This window comes from Orcinus orca, chromosome 4, assembly GCF_937001465.1.
Source record: "Orcinus orca chromosome 4, mOrcOrc1.1, whole genome shotgun sequence".
Classification (NCBI taxonomy): Eukaryota; Metazoa; Chordata; class Mammalia; order Artiodactyla; family Delphinidae; genus Orcinus; species Orcinus orca.
The window spans coordinates 73,147,910-73,171,164 of record NC_064562.1 but is presented as its reverse complement, the minus strand read 5'-3'; the positions used below and the strand labels follow the sequence as shown (position 1 = coordinate 73,171,164).

The following is a 23,255-nucleotide window of genomic DNA, read 5'->3' as shown; positions in this document are numbered from 1 at the left end:
ATCTTCTGCCCATATTTTGACTGGGTTGTTTATTTTTTTGATATAGAGCTGCATGAGCTGTTTATATATTTTGGAAATTAACCCCTTGTCAGTTGCTTCATTTGCTAATATTTTTTCCCATTCTGTGGGTTGTCTTTTCATTTTGTTTATGGTTTTCTTTGCTGTGCAAGAGCTTTTAAGTTTAATTAGGTCTCATTTGTTTATTTTTGTTTTTATTTTCATTACTCTAGGAGGTAGATCCACAAAGATACTGCTGTGATTTATGTCAGAGTGTTCTGCCTATGTTTGCTTCTAAGAGTTTTATAGTATCTGGCCTTACATTTAGGTCTTTAATCCATTTTGATTTTCATATTGTACTTTGTTTAGAGTTAGCTGCAAGTAGCTGTCTTTCCAATGTTAAACAAGTCAAGATAAATTGTTTCCTGTTTTTCTGACTTGAAAGAAGTTTGAAGAAGTGGATACATCAAAGTTGTATCACTGTCAGGTTGGTTACCTCCAGTGATTTGGGTAGAATGTAGATGCCCAGTGTGTCGGGTCAAACTTTTAATTTTCCATATGAGGAAACCTAGGCTCAGAAAACTTAACAGATATGAAGGCAGCTAGTTGGTGGAGGAGCCAAGACTAAATATCGGACTCCCCAACTCCTGGGTAACTTATATCTGGCACTTCATTTTTCCAGTGCCAGCTCATCTTTAAACCACCCAATCCAAAATCTGACTTTCCTTTCATTCTTTTACTCCTTGTGAATACCTTTCCTTTTATGATTGTTTTAATCAAGTTTTCACATAAAAACATGGTCAGAAATATGATAGACTGGTATCAGCTTTTATTGCCACATAGCCCGGGCATCAGAATAATAGTTTTTGACATGATAAATTGCAATATACACTTCACTTCTATCAGGACTTTTAAGTTTGTGATCTTAATTCCCATTTTTAACTTAAAAGGCCACAAACTTGCTGAACATGTATCTTTATGTATCTTTACTGTTTTTCCATAGGTTTTCCATGGAGCAGCAGTATACATCAAATAATTTTCTTTAAGGGTGCCAAACAAGGACACTTTATTGGTTTCCTAGAGCTGCTATAACAAATTGTCACCAACTGGGTGGCTTGAAACAACAGAAATTTATTTTCTCACTGCTTTGGAGGTTAGAAGTCCAGAATCAAGATATCAACAGGGTTGGTTCCTTCTTGGTGCCTTGGGGGAGAATTTGTTCCATGCCTCTCTCCTAGCTTCTGTCGGTTACTCACAATCCTCAGAACTTCTTGACTTACGGATGAACCTCTCCAATCCCTGACTCTGTTTCACATGGCATTCTCCTCTCTGTATGCTTGTATCTCTTCTCTTGTAAGAACACCAGACATATTGGATTAGAATCCACTAATCAAGTATGACCTCATCTGAAATTGATAACATCCACAAAGACCCTATTTCTAAATAAGATTATCTTCACAAATACTGGGAGTTAATCTCAACATATCTTTTTGGGGAACACAGTTTACCCCATAACAGATACCAATATAGTTACTCTGACCCATGTTAGACCTTTCAGAATTAAATATTTCTTCCTTATATCATTGAATGTTTTACACAATATCTTCATCCACCTAAATACTGATCACAAATAACTCTATTGCTTGATTAGCCAAAATCAGCTGATACCTTGTTGAGCGTAATATCACAAAGGGACAGTGTGAACAGGTGTTCCTGGAGAGAGAAGGGAGATATTAAAATGGAGAAGAATCTAAGACAACTTACAATATTATGATTTGGGCATTGCGGCCAGCTCAAAACCTTAAAAGTTTGTTCTGTCTTCTCTGAAGGACATTTTACGAAAGGATATTTATTTACCTCATATTTCTTAACCAAGACTAGATCTGTTGCATATATGCAAGCAGCTTTGTGATAGAAAATATAATCAGTACATTACACTAGAAACTAAACTTTTTCCCCAGTTCTAGTATTAGCATCTTGAGGAATTATAGGAAAAGAAAAGGTCTATCAAATGGAAAGCTGCCAAAAACAGTTGCAAAGGAAATTATAACGTTTTTATGAATTTGATTACTTAACCTATCTAGAAAAGCATGTTTGTAAAATAAAGAGAATCCATGATTCAAAGATGTTTTTAAATAATAAATACTGATAAGTTTTCAAAGCTGAATTTTAAAGTTCAGCTTTGAGATACTTATTTTAGGAACTATTTTCAAAGTCATAGTAAAGAGACTATTGCATTCACAGGAGTCACAGAATCCTAAGGGGACTTCAGAATGTAAGGTGATACTTAAGTAGAGAAAATTAGCATCCCTGAGATACTCTAAATCTGACATCTAGAAATCTGCATTCAAATAGGGGATTAAAGTGGCCCTGCTGAGTGGACTGGATGGGCATACTGATAAAAAAAAAGTGTATGTTAAGGCAAGATAATTTTTTGTCCTTTCAGCTTGTTAGAGATTAATGACTACAGGCATTTGTTTGGAATCTTTTATTCTTACTGCTTTTATTGTGAACTCTTGACTAGAATTGCTTATGTTAATGAATCTATTTCACAATATGAAAATATAGTAGCTCAAGAAAAATCAATTATGAAGATTAAAAATATAGTTACATATATATAAATTGTGTTGTTAATTTGTATTGCAGGAAGTATCCATTTATATTTAAAATAATATAAATATAAGTATGTTATATAAAATATTGTATAATGGAAAAACTTTGTGCGGGCTTTTTTTTTTTTTTTACATCTTTATTGGAGTATAATTGCTTTACAATGGTGTGTTAGTTTCTGCTTTATAACAAAGTGAATCAGTTGTACATATACGTATGTTCCCATATCTCTTCCCTCTTGCGTCTCCCTCCCTCCTACCCTCCCTATCCCACCCTTCCAGGCAGTCACAAAGCACCGAACTGATCTCCCTGTGCTATGCGGCTGCTTCCCACTAGCTATCTACCTTACGTTTGGTAGTGTATATATGTCCGTGCCTCTCTCTCGCTTTGTCACAACTTACCCTTCCCCCTCACCATAATCTCAAGTCCATTCTCTAGTAGGTCTGTGTCTTTATTCCTGTCTTACCCCTAGGTTCTTTCCTACTTTATTCTACTACTATGTTGGGTTTTATTTATTTATATTGAACCATTTTGCATATCTCATCTTTAATTCTGTATGTAGGATGCTTTGCTTTTCGTCAAAGGATTCTTTTAAAAAAAAATAACAAAGAAGGACTATAGTTCTATATTGCACGGTATAAGTGCAGACATTACTAGTATTTTCATAGGTAGTCACAAATATACTAAATATTTTGGAGTGCCCAGGTAGAAAAAAAACACATTTGAAAATTTTCTAATACATTATATCAAGAAGTCTGGGGTGGGGAGAGAAAAAAGAACTCTTGAAAACATGCTTAATTAATATATCTGGGAAATATAGTTTTATTTCACCTTTTAAACTAGAAAATGTTCTTTCCTACAGAGATTTTAGATAAGTAAGATAGTTCATTTTGGGGGCCAAAACTGTTTTAGTATAGAAGTACAAATACATATATCTTAAAAAGCTTGCGTGCTGATGCAAGGCCCCTCTCCCAGCACACTGAAGTGCATTTGTATGCATGCAGTCATACCCTGTGCTGGGTAGGTATTGCCTCACCTCTGAATGGTTCAGTGTTCATCCAGCAGCCATATGTTTAGTCCATCAATGTTAGATGAAAAAATGTAAAATGGTTACTAGTGAGTCACAAGAGAGGTGTGGCAAGAGCATGTGGGAAAATAGAATCTTATACAGAGAAGAGCATGTAGCTCCTGAGCTTCAGAGAGAATTCTAAAATGATCCTTGGAGATGTCAGTGCTGGGCTTCAGCTCTATCTGACAATGGCTGGTGACCTGATAAGGAAGATCTATCAGAGCTAATTAGGAGAAGGGACTTCAGAGCTTCCTGGAAAATATTCTCCTAAGGAATTCATACATGGTCAAGTAACAAAGTGTTGTTCCCTGACAGAGGGTTTGGGTGATTGGGAATGCAGCATTCTGGATGTCTCACAAGGATTTTTCTTCCTGCCTAACACCTTGTGGTTTTCCCATCCAGCACATCTGAGACGTGTGGAGGGATTTTTAAAAAGCTATACGTGGAACCACAGTAGCTTTTTTTCCAAAAAGCTTTGTGTTTTGGTACTAATGTGGTAAATTACAACACAAAATGATAGAAGGGTATAATTGATTGACTTCTGTAGGAAACATACCGTACCTTTAACACCTTCTACATATTAAATGCTTCCTGGACTATGGCACTCAGCTCCAGAAAGTTTCCAACAGATCAGGGTGCCTGTGATCCTGGTGAAAGTGCCAGGGTCCCATTAAAAGAAAAAAAAAAAAGTACCAATGGAAGCAGAAATGTGCCTACAGGGAGCAGAAATGCTATACAGGCATGTTATCTGTAGTACATGATAGTGCCCAACAGAAGAGTGCATCAATAAACAAAGTGGGAAAATTGTAGATGCCTTAGGGAAACTGAACCTGAAGGTTCTCATTAATGAACTCATGTGAGACATCTTCAAACTACATAGGAGGGACCTTTCTGGAGGCTAGTATCCATCCTGAGTAGGAGCAAGAATCAGAGGAAAGTGGAAGAAATAAAGATGAATAAGTGATAGGTGATTGATAAGTGATAGATAGATGGTTGATGGATAGATAAAGACAGATAAACTTAGTCTGGCTATTTTGGTATGGCTAGTAAGAAAGAAAAGGAAATAAATCTGTATTGGCCAGTTGATATGCTCTTCTATGGTGCTGAGAAATTTTAAATACAAGTGTTTTTTTGAACTACAAAAATAGTTTTGTCATGCCTCTGGAATACATTGGTGGTGATATTTTTGATGTCCACTTATATGGCATATGTAAAGAAATGTACTTTTAAAACTTAAAAGAATTGACAAAACTGTCTTCTGTGTCCATCTCCACTTTGTAAAATTAATATAGGCATCCTGAGCTCCCCACAGAGCCACAAGAGATGGAGGTTAAGACATTGAAAAAGGATGGGGAAATATTAATCCCAGGACCAGGCATGCTCTAGTCTCTGGTACCATGCTTTTCCTAGAGGATGCTATCATATTGTCGGTATGCTTGTGCCTGCTTGAGTGAGTGAGATAAGAAAGGATCTGGGGAGGAAGAATCAGGTGTCCAGGCTGTGAGTTGCCATAGAATTTCTGCTTGAGGTAATCATGTTGGAGTAGTTTTGCCCAAGATCTGGGGTTAAGGAAAGAGAGTGAGATCTCTGCCAACATCCAAGGTACATTGAAGAAATTTGCCCCAAATCACTCAGGAAGTGTCAGATCCTAGAACTGGAAGTAAGACTTTTCTCTATTTCCATATTTTAGGTATTGAATTTACATGTGAATACTTCCATGTAAACTACAAATTTGGTTAAACAAACAAACAAAAACCTGTCTGAATCAAGTCCTCTAATAAATCCCTTGTCTCTAGGTAAAACCGAATGTTTACAACATAGACCTCAGCTAACTTTCTACCATTGTTTGAAAATAAGGCACAAGTTTCTGAGTTATTTATTGATCACCTCCAGGTGTTGGAACATCCAGTGCCATTTGACTAGAATGAATTTCCCACCTTGAACTCCTTGAAAAGTCTTATATTTTTAGGACTCTGCTCAAAATATCTGCCTATTTGGAAAATTTACTTGGGATCTTCAGTAATACTTAAGTGCTTTCTTTTATGTGTTCCTAGGCACCTTCTATATTCTACCTTTATCATAGCTTTCATTAGTTTTGATAGAGGTTGGACACTTTTTTCCTACCTTTATCATAGTTTGCATTAGTTTTGATAGAGGTTTAGCACTTTTTTTCTTTACTTGAAACAAAATATCATATAAAAATAGAAGATAATCTGCTATGGGTGTAGTGTACAAAATAAAGTCAACACAAATGACAAACAGTACACCCAAGCCCAAAGAAAATACTTTGTACTTGCAATAAAAATTTGGTGAATGAATATTAATAAATATAAAATATTGACATCCGTGGGATTTTATTTTTCTGATTTCCAGTTTTTGAGGAATTTTTAAAAAATTACCCAACTCTATTGATTTGGATAAGAAGTAATCTGTTGTGCTTAGTAAATATTTATTTAATTAAAATTAATCTACTGTAGTGCTGGGAGTAAAACTTTGGGAAGGAGAGTAGATATTTAAAATAGATTCATTCTAAAACTTGGGAATATAGTCAAATTATAACATTCTTTGACAGTGAGATCAAAAGTATAAAAATAGATGTCTTGAGACGTTCTACATACAAGCAGCGTTAATTTCCCTGGAGCTGAAATATTGTACAAACTCCTCATCTACTTTTATTCTGACAAAATGCTTGTAAAACAATGTTGTTGCTAATTGAATTCTGCAGGCACTTAGAAATTAGGAAGGAGATCTTGGCATGCCAACACAATTATTCCACTATGTTTTGTTTTTTTTTTAACATTTTATTTTATATCGGAGTATAGTTGATTAACAATGTGGTAGTTTCAGGTGTACCACAAAGTGATTCAGTTATACATATATAAGTATCTATTCTTTTTCAAATTCTTTTCCCATTCAGGATTTTACATAATATTGAGCACAATTCCCTGTGCTATACAGTAGGTACTTGTTGGTTATCCGTTTTAAATATAGCGGTATGTACATGTCAATCCCAAACTCCCTAACTATCCCTCCCCACCACCTTTCCCCCCAGTAACCATAAATTCGTTCTCTAAGTCTGTGAGTCTGTTTGTGTTTTGTAAATAAGTTCATTTGTATCATTTCTTTTTCAGATTCCACATATAAATGATATCATATAATATTTCTCTTTCTCTGTGTTTTTAATTACAAATAAATAAATTGATATTATGATTAAGATATAACTTTCTATAAATCTGTTTAAAACTTATATGTAATATAAATCATATGGAATGTGACCATTAATAAATAATCCGATAAATTTGATTGTCTGACAATAAAACTTTAGTATCTCTCATTAAGAAGAAAACCTCCTCTGATACCTAGAATGAACAGCTGGATACTCTCTTTTCTTTTGAGCCCAAATCACAAAAATAGTAATCACATTTTAGACATCAAAGGGATGAATGTAATTATGTATCAGATATGTACATGTGAAGCTCTGGACTATATTAATGTACATGACTTTTATATACTCATACTTCGGTTTGGATAAAACTTCTTGTGCTGGGAAATAGGCAAGATTATATTCTAATATTTTTAAGTTTCACTTTATCAAAATGCATTTTATAGGTAGTGGAGAATTTAAGACATGCAATAAAACCGAACGGAGAAGAGTTCCTTTCAAGAGCAAACCTCTGTTAGATATTTTATAGCTTATTATGGTTGAAATTGGCAAATCACCTATGAATTTAAGCTTTCATTTGAAATCTGATATTAAGGAATGATTCTAGGTCATATTTGAAAGTTTAATTCTCTGTATGTAGTCAGTGATTCTTGTCATTCTGTTCAAACTCCCTGGACTAATGTTAAACTTGATAATATCCTAAAAAGTTGGTTATTACATGGTTTTCTGATGACTTACACACTTGTCACCAAAGTACACAACAAAGAGTAGATTATACATATTCTATAACATATAATTATACATATTTTATATGTGTCTATGTATATATAATCTTTATAACTAATACTATTTATTAAATGTTAGATGTTAGATTTGGTTTGAAAGTCACATTTTATCTTTTTTATTTTCTTCATAAACAGAGTATATGTTTCATTCATTAAGAAACAATTGCTGTATGTACTGAACTAAAACTTTTGAAGTTTACTGTTTCATGAAAATTTGATACTTTGAAACTAGCTTGGAAAAATAAGTTATTAAAAATAAACTTCAGAGCATGGAACTAATTTTTTTATTTAAAAATCAGAAGACTTCTGTTGCTCAAATAAATGCATCAAAAATTTACAATAATTATTCTTTTTTTTCTCGATCTTAGAATCTCAGAATAAAATATTGAGCTCTATTCTTTAACTAACATTTCTCTCACTAGCACACCAAGTTAAACCAGAATTTCGAGAACCAACAAACTTGTGTGTTTGGCACAGTAAGCCAAAATTATTTTTACATAATGTAGGAGGAAAGTGGGAAAAACTTTCCAGTTTAATTTTCTTAGATTATCTAATTTTAGATTAGATATCTAATTTTCATTAGCATTAGGATTAATTACTCTCTGTGAAATTTTTGAATGCGATAAATTTGTTTTCTAGAACCAGGCCATTTTTAAACGATATAAACAATCTAGTTTTTAGATTTCTAAAGAGTAACCAGAATGATAATTATAGCTGATACTTACTATGTAATTATTAAGTACAAGACACTATATGTATTAACTCACTTAATTTTCACTGCAACACTTTGACCTAGGTTAGTACTCTTAACCTTTAAAGGTGAAAAAGTTAACATGTGGAGTAGTATCTTGCACAATAGCACACAGCTAATGTGTGGAATCCTCAGTATTCAAATGGAACCAGTCCTGTTCAAGAGTTGACTATGGCATCTTCAAAGGTCAATGAGAAAAAGTTTCAAATACCAATAAACACAAAAATGAACTTCTTAAAGAAATGCCACTTCTAACTTGTCTACATTTTCTACAATGAGCTATTTTTGTACAATATTTACCAAAGCCAATAATCTTTGTTCCCAAGAAACATACATAAAGAATATCAACGTTTATTTCAATAAAGTTAGTGCTCCTCAATTGTTTTTTGAAGGGGACAGGTAGTAAATCATAAATTTTTTTAAAAAGTTTCTGTTTTTTATCTCCTTTTCCATCATAGACACAAGTCTTGAATCCTTAGGTCATCTATAGCTCACTAGATAAAAATATGTGCGCCTGGCACTTAGAGTTGAATAAAGTACTGCTGGATAAGCAGAAAATAAAAATGTAAAATAAGATTGGAATAGAAACTTGAAGTGTTATATGAAAGTAAAGGGAAAAAGAAAGAAAGCATAATGAAGAACAAACAATGAAAATTAAGAAATAAAACAGATAAAGGAAGAAACCTGTATTCTGGACACTCTTGTCCAAGGTCTGATGTCACGTCGTTAAAGGAAGCAGGATATTTTCTGTTCATAAACAAGAAGATGTGGTGTTGTTTTTGGAAATTTACAGTCAAGTGGATAAAAACAAAGCAAAATGTCTCTGATTAGTTGGCATAGATTGATCAATTAATTGTTCAACAAATTCAGGTAAAGTAAAGCATATAATTTAAGTAAAAATGGTATAAAAGTAGTGTTTTAATAAATTTTATTAAATTTCCTCTTAGAAATCACCAACAACCTTCTGAAATACTGTACTTAAAATGTCACTTCTATCAAGAACTCAATTGACCTGCAAAAGGTTATAAATACCATTGTTTTGGCTAAATGCAAATTTATAAATGCCGCATCTTTCCTGATAATTCCTTCTTCTTCAAAGTTCTCCTAATTTCATTAAAAATTAAAATTAAAAATAGCATAGCACTTATAATGAATAACTTACATCCTTGTAACTTATAATGCTATTTTCTGCCTTATCTGACTACTCTGCTATTTATTTTAAAAGAGAATTTCAAGTTCAAATTCACTTTTGAATCATGCCACATGTATGATTTGCTTACAAACTCTTAGGTTACTGTTTCCTTAAATCAAGTGAAAGAATCTTGATGTCAGATTACACGTCATTTTCCAAGGTTTCTGGCATCTAGGGACATAAAAGACACTAAAATATATGTTAATTGTATGATTTGTATCTCTACAAGTTTGACTGCAATAAAATCTACCAAAAGGGCTTATCAATAATCCTGTTGTAAACTTGTGTTCTTACCTGAGAAGAGTAAAAATAGATAAAAGACATAAATTCTTTTCTCAAAGAGGTTATCTTGAAGGACAAAAGAGAATATTTCCTATAGTAAATTAGTAGTGTCTGATGAATTCTCTCCTAATTCCAGTTAATACACCTGAAAAGTTTCATTGAAATATTTAGAAATTCAGCAATGCTATACAGAGAAATTTAAATATAAAAGTGTGAATGATGAGATTTTGATTAAGAGGAACTGAATGAAAAATTCATTCCTGGATAATCCTTTGAGAAAATAAAATTTTAAGAGTAACTACAAATAATATAGAAAAATAACTGCTATTGATTATTAAATTCTGTTAGGGATACTCCACCCCTACCCCAAAACATCAATTGTTATTACACCTACAAGTGAAGAAAATTCCCTGCATTTTACATAGCTGTAGTTAGAGAAGGTTAACATAAGCTTGGTAGGAAAATCTACAAATGTGAACTCTTCTATGAACTATAAGTAGTTTAAATTCCAAAATTTTTATCATGGCTTGTAAGAATCCAACTGTCCAGCTTCAAATTTTTAAATACTTTTGTCTATTCCTAGGCACTAGCCCTTTTCTGGTTCTTCACATAACAAGGTCATTCTTGATCTTGGCCTTAATCTTGTCTGCTATGTTGACCTGTAATGTTGATCTGCTGATGTCTCCATAGTCTATTCTCTCTCAACAAGGGTTGTACAGAGTTACTGTTACTGAATAACACTCAAAGGGAATTATATACCCATATCTTTACCCACGAGAGGGTGGTCACCACTCGTCTATGCCTCCTCCAGTTATCACTTTGGAGTGGGATTCTTGGCTTTTCCTCTTTACCACCACTGGATAATATTTCTGCAAGTTTCCAGAGCTTTTACAATCAGTTTGGAGTATAAGGGAAGTCTCTGATTTAGGTATTAGGAAATTCAGTTCAATCTAAACTTCAGTCTCACAGCTTATACAAGTTTTTCCCTTTATCCCTGGCTCAGGACTGGTATTTTACAGCAGGAATGGGATGAGAAGATGTCTATTTCCTGCTTCTCCTGAAGGGAGACTGTAATCTGGCATTGTTGCCCTCTGTGTGATAGGTAACCAAATATTGGTTATTTATCACGGGAACAATTAAATGCTGGCTAAGGATTGTAAAAAAAATTAACTTTTAGAAAAAAAAGATATTGTCACAAACAAAATCAAAATAACTCCTCTCCTATAATGAAATATCTGAGACGGAAGGTCTCTCCATATGTATAAATTTACTGGTCTAATTTGATACAACAATAATGTTAATTAAAACAGTATAAACGTTGTACACCTTAAACTTGCACAATGTTGTATGTCAATTATTTGTCAGTAAATATGGCCAAAAAAACCCTCAGTATAATATGAGGACATGATTCATATTGATCATGTCATATTGACTTTGGGTTCCAGCTCTACTTGGTGGGCCAAAAATTTCTAAGCCTAGTGGAGAGTAAGAGACCACAGCATAGGCTGAGTAACTTGGAATACTAATATCTGACCAAGACAGCCATGTTGGAAGGACAGAAGTGATCTCAATGATGAAGAGACAAGGCAGTATTGGAAAAGCATATGGAATAGGCAGGGTGCATCTGAAAGAGTTGAAAAGACAGCAGCAACAGGGAACTATTGTGTTCTATCAGTTTAGATACCCTAAGAATGTATTTGTTCTTGAACAGAATTTTGAGGTTAGAAACCATAGGTAATAGGAGGTAGTATTATGCAGTTATGCAAAGCTTCCTAAAATGTGCATTTGAAATTTAGGGGTCTGTAGGTTTGCAAGGCCTGAGGAAAATCACATTTTAGGAATAATTTCTGTATGCTACATCTCCCACTCCTTCGTTTCTTGTTGTTCTAACTTTAAAAATAATGCCTGCTCAGTATTAAAATAAGTATAGAACAGAAAAGCATAAAAACAGGAAAGGTCATCTACAACCTGTTTACCCAGATACGAAGTTTGGGAATAATTTTACTAATTTACTTTTCAATACTCTTTAAATATATTGCAATCATAACATATAAGAAATTGTGTATGCTTTTCTACCCAGCTTTATATTATAAGAATCACATATATACACTACCAAATGTAAAATGGATGGCTAGTGGGAAGCTGCTGCATAGCACAAGGAGATCAACTCGATGCTTTGTGATGACCTAGAGGGATGGGATAGGGAGGGTGGGAGGGAGGCTCAAGAGGGGGGTATATGGGAATATATGTATACATATAGCTGATTCACTTTATTGTACAGCAGAAACTAACACAACATTGTAAAGCCTTTATACTCCAATAAAGATGTTAAAAAAAAAGTATCTACATTACTAAATGTGTTTTCTGATATTCATAGCCATAAAATGCCCTTTCTTGGAGTAATGCTTATAAAGATTTTCCTTTCCCTGTGCATATTATTTGTGTTATTTCCAATTTCCATACAGTAAATAAGACTATGAAGGATAATTTAGTTAAAACTTTCATACTTCTTGGACTATTTCTGTGAGATAATTTCTTAGAAGTAGCATTTCTGAGTCAACAAAATAAACTTTTAGGGTTGGGATAAATTTGAGCAATTTTTAAAATCAAAACTCTGCCAACTTATTCTTCCATCTGGAGGGTAAAATAGTAGACTTTTTTGTTTTGAACCTATATCTACCGGCCTTTCCTATATAGACTTCTATGATTTTAAACAACTTTATATTAGTTTACGATGAAGGAAGGTGACATCTTTGAAAGTGGTTTTGAATTTGCTCACATTTATCAGGCGTTTGAATTTCTTCCTTATTGAATTATGTATGTGTATATTTGTCCATTTATTACTTAGACTTGTATATTTAATTACTGATTATATATGTTTTTTAAATATCAATATTAAGAATATTCTTTTGTTATATAATTAATAATTTTCTTTTAAAAATAAAAGCCCATTTGAACACTACTCCCTTTTTAGAGACATGTACTAGTAACTGATCCATGTGTAATCTTTTTTAAAATTATAAATATTAATACATAGCCATGGAAATTTTATATTTTATGTATTTCTTAACATAAATGCCTTACAATTTGCATAATGCTGCAATTTCTTCTATCATTCACAAGTATATTTTGAAGATCTATCTGTGTTGACTGAGTAGTTTTAGTTTTTTAACTTTCAACTGCTATATTTATCATATGACTATGCCACATTTTTTCCTTTCCCCAATTTTACCCTTTAAAAATAATGCTAGAGAAGCTCCAGTGGCACAATCGGTTAGCGTGCGGTACTTATATAAAAATAATGCTAGAACAAATTTCAACATATATGTCTACATTTAGATTCCTACTAGCATATATAAATATATACCTTTTATAGTGCAACTTTGTCAATAATTAATTTTTAATTCTGTAAAACTTTTGGGCAAAAACATCTCCTTTTGCTACATGGTGAAAAACAATTCAGACCTTCATATTGCCTGTTATCAGACTCTTTCCTGTTAGAAAGTAAACATGAAAAGTTAAATTATTTTTCTTCAGGGAGCTGATATGATTTGGATATAAAGTAACTTTAGTTTCTGATATTCTGAGTTAAGCATCCGAAAAAAATGATATTTATGCCAGTATGTCTGAGAAATCTATCAAGTTAGTGATTAGATGAATGTTACTGATATTTTCCTTTCTGATTCTCAGATTTCTGTGTTTTGTTTTTACTCTCCCTCCTTTTATTGATATATGCTATTTAAAATGTATTTCTTCCATTAATTAATTTACAAAGCTAAACCCTGATCTGGTCTGTGATTTATTCTGTTTCTTCATGCAAGAAAAGCAAGTTAGTGGCACAAGAATTTTACCTGTCCGTAGACATGCATGCAATTTTTATTGTTGCTTTTCATTTCTGTTTTGGCATTCAGTCATTTTCCTTTAAATTTCAATGCCTTTTGTAAGAACTTCTTTCTCACAGTCCTCTTGACTCCCTGTTGTCTTGTGTTTGAGTCTGTTAATTCACATTGTTAATTCACATTAACTGTTTGTTTTCTGTGAGTAGGTGAATATTTAGCCCTTTTATTAAGTTGACTTTTCCTCTCCATGAAGTACTCCATTACCAGCTCATCCTCTATTTTCCCTTCCTCAAGTAACCAATACTAAGAATTTGCATCTCTTCCTTAGCCTCTTGGGGGTGAGGATGGATGGAAAAGGATAAGGCAGTACACTAATTAACTAGAGCCCAATGAGTTCAGCTGGAAAAGTTTTTCTATCCCATCTTCCTAGCCAAGCTTTACCCAGAATTCATTCCAAAATTGTTTCTCTCCTTTGGATATCACTGTTGATCAGTTTCTATTAATCACAAGTTTTGGGTTGTCTGTGATTTCACCTGTGCTCCCACCACCATTATTCCATTTCTCTCTATTTAACTGAATCTGAATCTCCTTCTACTTTATTGTTTGCTCATCAGGAAATAATACACTTCAGTGTTTTTTCTTTGGTTTTTATTAATAATGTCCAAATATTAACTATTTCCTAACAATTCAACAATGGCTGTTTCATAAATGAAAAAAATAGAACATCTTTTCTCAACATTTCTCATTCTCACTTCATATCAACTGTTCTATTGGTGGAGTACTACCTCATTTCTACATTATAAATGTTCATGCCACTGTCCTGTAACCCTGTTACTCGCAAAAGTCAGAATGTTATCACTTTCTGTCCCAAAAATGGCAAAAGAGGCTACCATACTTAATGTCATTTAAAAATTTTAAAACTGAAAAATTAGAAAACATTAAAAGGCTCTCAGACTTCAAATGACATCTCTGAAATTTGCCTTGTGTGCTATCATTTAAGTGTTAAGGCATGAGGCACAAAGAGTTCTGATTTTTTTTTCCTGTTCTAACAAAGGCACATCCAGAAATAGATAAGAATAAACAAAATAGTACTAGAGAAGAATCTTGAAATTTTCTGATGAATGGTAGAGACCTTCCTTTGATATCAAAATAAAGAGATTCTGAATAACTTAACTCTAGAGAGCAAGAAAATCAAAGTTGGAGTCTTTTGATCAGTTCCCAAGACATGAACTGTAATTCTGTTGGGCATTAAACAATAGGTTATGGAAAGTTGACACATTTTTACATTGTTCACATTATAAGAATGGCAAAGGCTCTCTTAATTATGAATTTATTATTAATTTACATGATTTAATGTTTTTAAACTTGTGGGTCTTATAAATGAATGACATAATCAGACTGCTTAATTTTTCTCTAGGAAATGTATTGTTCCTTCTTATCTTAAACCATATTACCTTTCTCTCCTGTCCAGTTGTCCAGAAAAACATATCAAGAAATTATAATACAGATTATTCTTGATTACAATCAGTTTTCTCAACGTTGTCTCAGAACCCGATATGTCTGTCATCAATCATTATTTTATTCTTATTAAATCATCTTTAATCTTTTCCTTTTCTGTTTGTATTATAAAATACAATGCCTTTAAAACAACTCTGAAAAACCTAGCTATATTAAAATGACAGCAAAATCTCAACACACAGCCCATAGGACTCAATGAATTTCACATGAAGTGAATCTCTCCATGATAGATAACATAGTGTTTCTCCCTCCTCCTGAGGCCCTTGGGTTTGTTACAAGGGGCTTGGGTGTCTATTATATCAATGTAATTGCCATATTGTAGCATTTCAGGTTTATTTCTGTGGAACACTTGTCAGTGAGGACTGCCTTCATTTTCTGTTTTTCTCTGCTATTCAAAATTCAACACTAAGCCCAGAACAGAACAGACATTTTCTTCTGCTGTTAATAGATGATATATAATGAAGAACAATCTCTATTCTTTATTTTTTATTTTATGTTATTTTTTTTTCCTAACTGGAATCCTATCTTTGGAGAATGAATTCTGGTGGGACAGTAAAAATCTATAATAGACACAAAGAAAAAATGTTAGAGGTTTATGTTTTTCATAGGAGGTATAATATCTGCTGCTCTGTTTTTCAAGAGCAGGAGCTCATCTACTCTCGGGGAGATAATGGTGCTATAGCAATAATATTTTTGTTACTTAATTTGTGTGTGTGTGTGTTTGATTCTTTATTCCTTCTGACTACTTCAGATTGCTTATTGTGTGCCCCATGGTTATGCACCAGTGCTTGTCAGGGCTCAGATTTCTTGACAAACCAGCTGAGCCAGCACTACAGCTAAGAGTGAACGCTGTCTCCGTCAAGTACGTCTATACATTACTTTTGACTATTCGCTGCTGATTCTTTGTAGGAAGGAGCATGAGTTACCTCCTTCTCTTGGGTATGAATGGATCTAATTCCTTTGGGAAAATTTTGTCTAGATAATTCTAACATTTCGCTCCTAACTTTTCATCAACCATGAAAGTACCTTTAGTCCTCACTAATCTCCATACTTTTAATAATTATTATTCTTCATAGAGATATAATTCACTTACCTAGAATTAACTCTTTTAAGCTATACAATTCAGCATTTTTTTTAAAAAATGTAGTACGTTCACAAGGTTTATCTATGCTTTGCTGCCTTTATATCAACTCTCTTTCCCATTGTTGTTCTCTTTATCAAAACATGTCATTCTGCCTTCTGGAACTCACATTCTCAGCTATAAAACTCTCCCACAACCTGAACATTTCTGTATACTTTGCCTCAATCTCATTGCACTAATTGAAATCTGGCTGTCTGCTAAGGGTATTACTCTTCTTATAGCCTCCTCGTTATCTTGTATCCCACCTACATTAGTACTAGGAAACAGGGATGATAGCCAATTCACTCCTGAATATAGTTTCAAGATCATTATTGCATCACCTTCATGTTAAAATCATCTGTTCCTTTGAGCATTATGCCATCTGGGTGTGCCTATTCCTCCAACTACTCAATTTTAATCACCATTCTCTCAGTTACTGAAGAGTGTAGTACCTAACATGAATGAGTCCGCTGTACTCTAAATCCAGCCATTATTCTCGTTGACTACCACATTCAAATGGACTCTATACCCCATGTTATACAACACAATGCAGATTCTTGTTTCCCGACGTTAAATAAACCCTCAGTGCTTTCTCCTAAATGTTCCATTTTCATAATTTCCTCTCTTCTCTACAAATCCTATTGCAAACTTAGTCAAACACCTCATCACTTATTCATGTAGAGTTCTTGTTTCAGAACTTCAAGAGAAAATAATAATAAAAAATTTTTAACTTCCTAATACCACATTTAGAACAAGGCTCTGTCTTAATATAAGCCTTTGTTTCCTCCCTTTCCCACTTGATTTGTGGTATGGATCCATTTCCTTATCCCAACTCTCTCATATGTTTTCAGTTTGTCCAGTTCTCTGTATTGACATATTACCATATATTTAAGTGATCATATGTATGAAAACTTAAAAAACAAAAATCTTAAAAGAGTAAACATAAAAAGTTTGCCTCAAATTCATACGCTACTCCACCAATTAGTTTACCTGTTTTTCCCACTTCATAGCCAAATTTCTTTGCGGATGTTGTCTACTTTTGCTCTATTTTAAAAACTCTCAGTCATTCCCAAACTATAGAAATCTGTTTTATTTCCACCGTGTAATTTATTCATACCTTCGAATAAAGCATTATGCTTTGTCTTAGTTGTAGCTGCTATAATAAATAAAATATCATAGACTGAGTGGCTTAAACACAAACATTTCTCAGATTTCGAGGCTAGAAGTCAGGTTCTTAGTGAAGTTTACAGATGACTGTCTTTTCATATTCTCACATGATTAGGAGAGAAGGAGAAAAAGAGGGAGAGAGGAAGAGAGGGAGAGAGGAAGTTCTCTGTGTCTCAGGACAGTAATGCCATCATGAAAGCTCTATCCTTCTGAGCTAATCACTTCTCGAATGCCCCATCTCCAGATACCATCACATTGGGAATTAGGGTTTCAGGATATGAATCCGGTGACACATTCAGTTCATAGCATTCTTTATTCCAAAATATGTTTTTGTTACTAAATGCAGTGAAAATTTTGAGAACATTACAGTTTTTATTTACTGTATTTTTGAGTAGCATCTGAATTATCAATTTTTCCCTTTACTTGAAGCACTCTTCCATGACCTATTCTGTTTTTCTTCCTGTTTTCTGTGGCATGCCATTTCAAGGCTTAATTAAATGTTTTTCCTTTAGCCATTTATTCATATTTGTGCTTCTTTTGTATACCAGCTAGAATTCTATTGTGAGATATTAAAAATTCATATCAAATTAACTCAATCACTAGGGTGAAGATATTGGGTCACATAACTAAAAAGACAAATAGTAGGGCTGTTTAGGGTGAAGATTTAGAAAGTTCAAATAATACCATCAAGCACCCTGATTATTTTTTTTCTTCTGTGCCTTCATTTTTCACTCTTTTCTATCATGGTGCCAGTTTTCTTTTTGGGCTCCACGTTGGGCACCCTTACTCCAGCATCCTCAGAAAATCTGCCTGAATCATACATTGCTATGGCAGTTGTACACCTCACAGTCATACTACACCATCCAGGGGAAGACAATCTATTCCTGCTTATATGAAAAAAAGGTCTCTTTCCCAGAAGCCTCACAAATACCTTCTCATGTCTCACTCTTCATGAGGGGTAGTGATCATTGTATACAAGGAAAAGAAATACTCGGATTGGTTTAGCCAGAGAAAGCCCACCTCTGGAGCTTTAGATACAGCTAAACCCATGCAAAGCAGGTTGAAGGTTGAAGCATTTTTCCAGAATGCAATTATAATAATATTTTATCTAGCAAAGGGCAAATACATATTTGGAGGTTTATAAAATGATAACATGTATCTACTAAAATGAGATTTCATTTTCAAAACTCTTGTTTATGCTATGAATCCCTCATAGATAATAGCATCCATTCCCAAATTTCACTGATCATCTCTGTGCAGCTTATGCCCAAATCTTGTATCGCCCACCTCAATTATTTTTACTGAGCTCCAGAAGCCAATATCTACTGGACATATTTACCAGGTATCTTCACTAAGCCATCACACTGGCATCTTATACTCAACATACTAAAATTTTATTTTCTACTCCAAAATTCCCTTGTTCTCTGAATCATGTTGGTATTGATTAGATTTGCTAGAGGAATGAAATAATTCAAATTTCAGCGATTTGCAGCAACAATGTTTATTTTCACAGTTTACGAGGGTTTCACGTTGCCTTTGGATTTTCTCTGGAGTGTAGGTCTGCTCTAGCCTGATTTTTGCTCCACTGCTGTCTCATCTGGAACTCAGAATAAGAAGGAGCTCTCATCTGAGACATGCCAATTTTTATGTCAAAGGGGAAAATCAAAGTGGGGAGATGAACCATGCAGTCATATTTAAAGCTTCTGCTCAGACCTGCCCACGTCAAATGTACTTCTTTACATATGGCCAAAACAACTTATAGGCCCAAGTCTATATTAAAAGAGAGGAAGGTATAAGTGAAAATTTTCAGGAGTAATACTGTATCCCATAATATTCTGTTTGCCCAAGATGGAAACATAGGAATTATTTTATCTTGTTTATTATCCATATAAAGGATAAATCACTGAGACCTCTAGACCAGCATTGTCCCATGGAACATTCTGTGATGATGATATTTATAATATGTGTTCTCCAATAGGGTAATTAACCACATGTAGGTATTAAGATTTAAAACATTGTAGTGTGATTGGGGAATTGAGTTTTTAATTTTATCTAACTTTAATTAATTTAAATTCACTAAATGGCCACATGTGGCTAATGACTACTATATTGGACAGCATATCTCTAAACTCTATTATCTAAAAAACTCAAACTTCCAGTTTTTCCTCAATCTGCGCTTTATTCTCTTCTCTCCATTTATCAATCTTTCTCAGTTGGCTGGAAAAAGTTAATTTTGTTTAATTTTAGGTATTGCTACAACCAGTTTCCAGGATAGTCTCCAAATCCTAAGGAGCTTTTAGAATATTGCGTTTGGTTGGTTGATTGTCTTTTTTTTTGGCGGGGGGGTGGGGGTTGGTATGCTAAATTCTTAAGTTATTTTCCTTGTAGTTATCTGCTAAGATAATTCATATTTCTTCTGTCACATCTTATAATTTTTAGTCTTTGCTGTAATTAAAAACCACCAATATTTTAGTGGTGAATGACAAAATTTATATTTCACCCAAAAGCCTGTGTCTTGGCTTGCCTTACATGGGCTTAACCAGACTCAGCTGGACCCAGCATCAGGCTGCAAATCAGATCAGGTGTTCTCCATTCCAGGACCCTGGCTGGAGGAGTAATAGCTACTTGGAAAGTGTTTTTTGTTTTTTTTTTTTTTGTAACTGATGGCATAGCACAAGGGAGACAAGAACCAACACATTATGCCTCTTATAGCCTCTGTTTAGAACTGGGGAGTTCCACTCTGCCCACAGTCCATGTGTTAAAACAAGTCTTGGGTCTTAAGCTCAAAGTCATCTGGGGCAAGGTAACATATGTTCACTGTTGCCTGCAGTAAACTAAAGTAAGGGCAGAATGAAAAGAAATAATTGTGAAACTTCTCAAAATTCTGTGTACAAGTGGCAATCACCTTTATGTCATAGAAGGCAAGATATCCAGCAAGTATCTTTGTTCTTTCCTTGTTATTATAGGGCATAATAATTGCTTTTATTGAAGCATAGTTAGTTGGTTTACAATGTTTTATTAATTTCTGCTGTAGAGCAAAGTGATTCAGTTATATATATATATATATGCACTATTTTTTATGGTTTTTATGGTTTATCACAGGATGTTTACTATAGTTCCCTGTGCTATACAGTAGGACCTTGTTATCCATTCTATATAATAGTTTGCATCTGCTAACTCCAAACTCCCACTCTATCCCTCCCCCACCTTCCCTTCCCCTTGGCAACCACAAATCTGTTCTCTATGTCTGGAAGTCCATTTCTGTTTTGTAGATAAGTTCATCAGTGTCATATTTTAGATTCTACACATATGTGATATTATATGGTATTTGTCTTTCCCTTTCAGACTTACTTTACTTAGTATGATAATGTCTAGTTCCAACCATGTTGCTGCAAATGGCATCATTTCATGCTTTTTCGTGGCTGAGTAATATTCCATCATATATATATGTAACACATCTTCTTTATGCATTCATCTGTCGATGAATATTTAGGTTGTTTCCATGTCTTGGCTATTGTGAATAGTGCTGCTATGAACATAGGGGTGCATGTATCTTTTTCAATTATAGTTTTGTCTGGATATATAGGGCATACTAATTTCAATGAGGGTTCTTTGACTTCATTTCCCTAGATATACCCATATCCATATATCTGATCTCTGGAGACTTCCTGGAACTCTGACCAGGAAATACGACACGTTATTCTTAGACCAATACTGTTGTCCCCACTCTTTAGTTTACATAGTCCTTCCAGCCCACAAAAGTAATGTTACTTTTTCTTTCTCTGAAACAATTTGTTTAGATTCCAAATCTAAATTCTCCCACCCACACCTTACCACTACATAGGCTTAGGTTTGGGGTACTCAAACACCAGGCAAGACTTACACATTTCTCTTCTTTGGGCTGTGTCCTCTCCCCATTTTGGGGTGATGAGAACCAGCCGTCAGCTTGAAAGCATAGATAGGATACAGGAAATACCAGGGGGAAATGCAAATGGGATATTATCTTTGAAAGAGTATCACTTCACAGAAATAGTCTAGGATAACTTACACCTATACACATTTTATTTGTATCATTTTTAAACATTTAGTCTTCACTTCTAACCAGAAAGGCAGTAATTATATTAAATCAAAAGTCAGTATAGAGAATGAAATTATTACTATTATCAGAAAATCATAATACAGTCAGAATTATTTCGAGAACTGGAAGTAAACTTTGATGTAATGTAATCAAGTAAATATGAGAGAGATAAAGTAGCATGCTTGATTTCACACATCTGGGTAAGAGCAATACTAGGGAGTCATGGTAATGACAAGGAGTTTGTCTGGGAATAGTGTAATTACTTCTTCTATTGGGGTACAGCTAAAATAAATATCATTTTTGACAAATGTTAGCTATATTCCAGATTCCTAGCATTTAGTGGCATGTTAAATGTCAAAGCATCTCCTGAGAATCATTACCTGAAAAATGCCAAAATTTAAAGTAGCTAAAATTATGCAAGTCATAATTATCCTTCGCATCAAGTCAAAGATTACTAAATACTAGATCAAATACTAAAATACAATTAAACACTAAATTTTTTATAGCAAAATCCTTTACATTATTCCCCATTCTGTGTTATTTGTGAGAGAGTTTGAAATGTATGCTTTTTATTATGCACTGTAGAATAAAAGTACAATTTTCAAATAATTTTAAAAGGAGTCATATTCTTAATAGAGCACAATAAATAAGTTATATATTTAGGGAGAAGGAAAATTTTGTGCACTAAATTTGAGTTTTTCATTATTCCCCCTTAAAACTAATTGCTTATAGTTGGGTATAATGGATTCCACTGTCTTTTTTTATCAAAATTATTGCCATAAGGCATTATATTAGCTTTATTTTTATTTTGTTAGTGAGGATCTCTTACATTCTTTAGTGTTTTCATTATTCATGCTCATTGCTAATTAAATCTTACTTCTCTTTTTTTTCTCTGTTTACCATGAGGAAAAGAGGATGTAGTCCAGACACTGACTTCCTAGTTGCACAGAAGGAGTGCTGGGGTATCACATGTAAAGTAATGTCTTTTCTCTGATTAAGTGTGTGTAGGTGATCAAATTGCATTGATATCAAGTGTTTCTAAAGCACTGAAATATTAAATTTAAGAAAGGTAAATTAGATGGCTAGGAAGTGTGTGTGCAGTCAGAGTTTATTAATACTGGAAACATCATAGATTTCAGATTAAAAGTCCTCCTTAAAGCAGCTTAAGAAAAGAACAGTTTTGTTGGATAATAACTCATCATATTTGTTTGGAATCATATCGTACCAAAGAAAATCTCACCTGTAAGTTCTCTGTGCTTCAAGGAACGCATTACCCAAGCAGAAGCAATGTGGCCAGACTCTAATGGATGAGACCAAAATCTACCCACAAGTATTAAAACTCAAAGTTAATTATTGTGATAGTTAACTGCTTTTCCAATACTATAAGCTATAAATTAATTATTTTTTCAAATTCTTCTATTAAATTACTGGCTAGCCTGCTGGGAGAATCATTAACAAATATAAATAAATCCCTGCTTTTCCTCACCCTGGAGCACACGTTTAGAACTGTCCATGTTAGAGTTGTCTTGACTGCAAATCAGTGCCTGTAATTTGGAGCATCTATCTTTGCAACTTTCATTTAGAGACCCTGTTTTAAACCACTCTGTGTTTGTTTATCCACTGCATATGAACACATATTGGTATGTTATCTCCCCTTCAATAACCAAACAGACTTATAGGTAGT

The 23,255-nt window shown here is 33.7% G+C and overlaps 1 long non-coding RNA gene across 1 annotated transcript in view; it reads left to right on the top strand.

Moving 5' to 3' along the window:
* Positions 1–22,533, top strand: part of LOC125964274 (uncharacterized) — a 118,699-nt gene extending 96,166 nt beyond the window's left edge. Inside the window, exon 3 of the long non-coding RNA XR_007477151.1 lies at positions 22,484–22,533. This is a non-coding gene — a long non-coding RNA (uncharacterized LOC125964274). The remainder of the gene's footprint in view (positions 1–22,483) is intronic.
* The last annotated feature ends 722 nt before the right edge of the window (positions 22,534–23,255 follow it).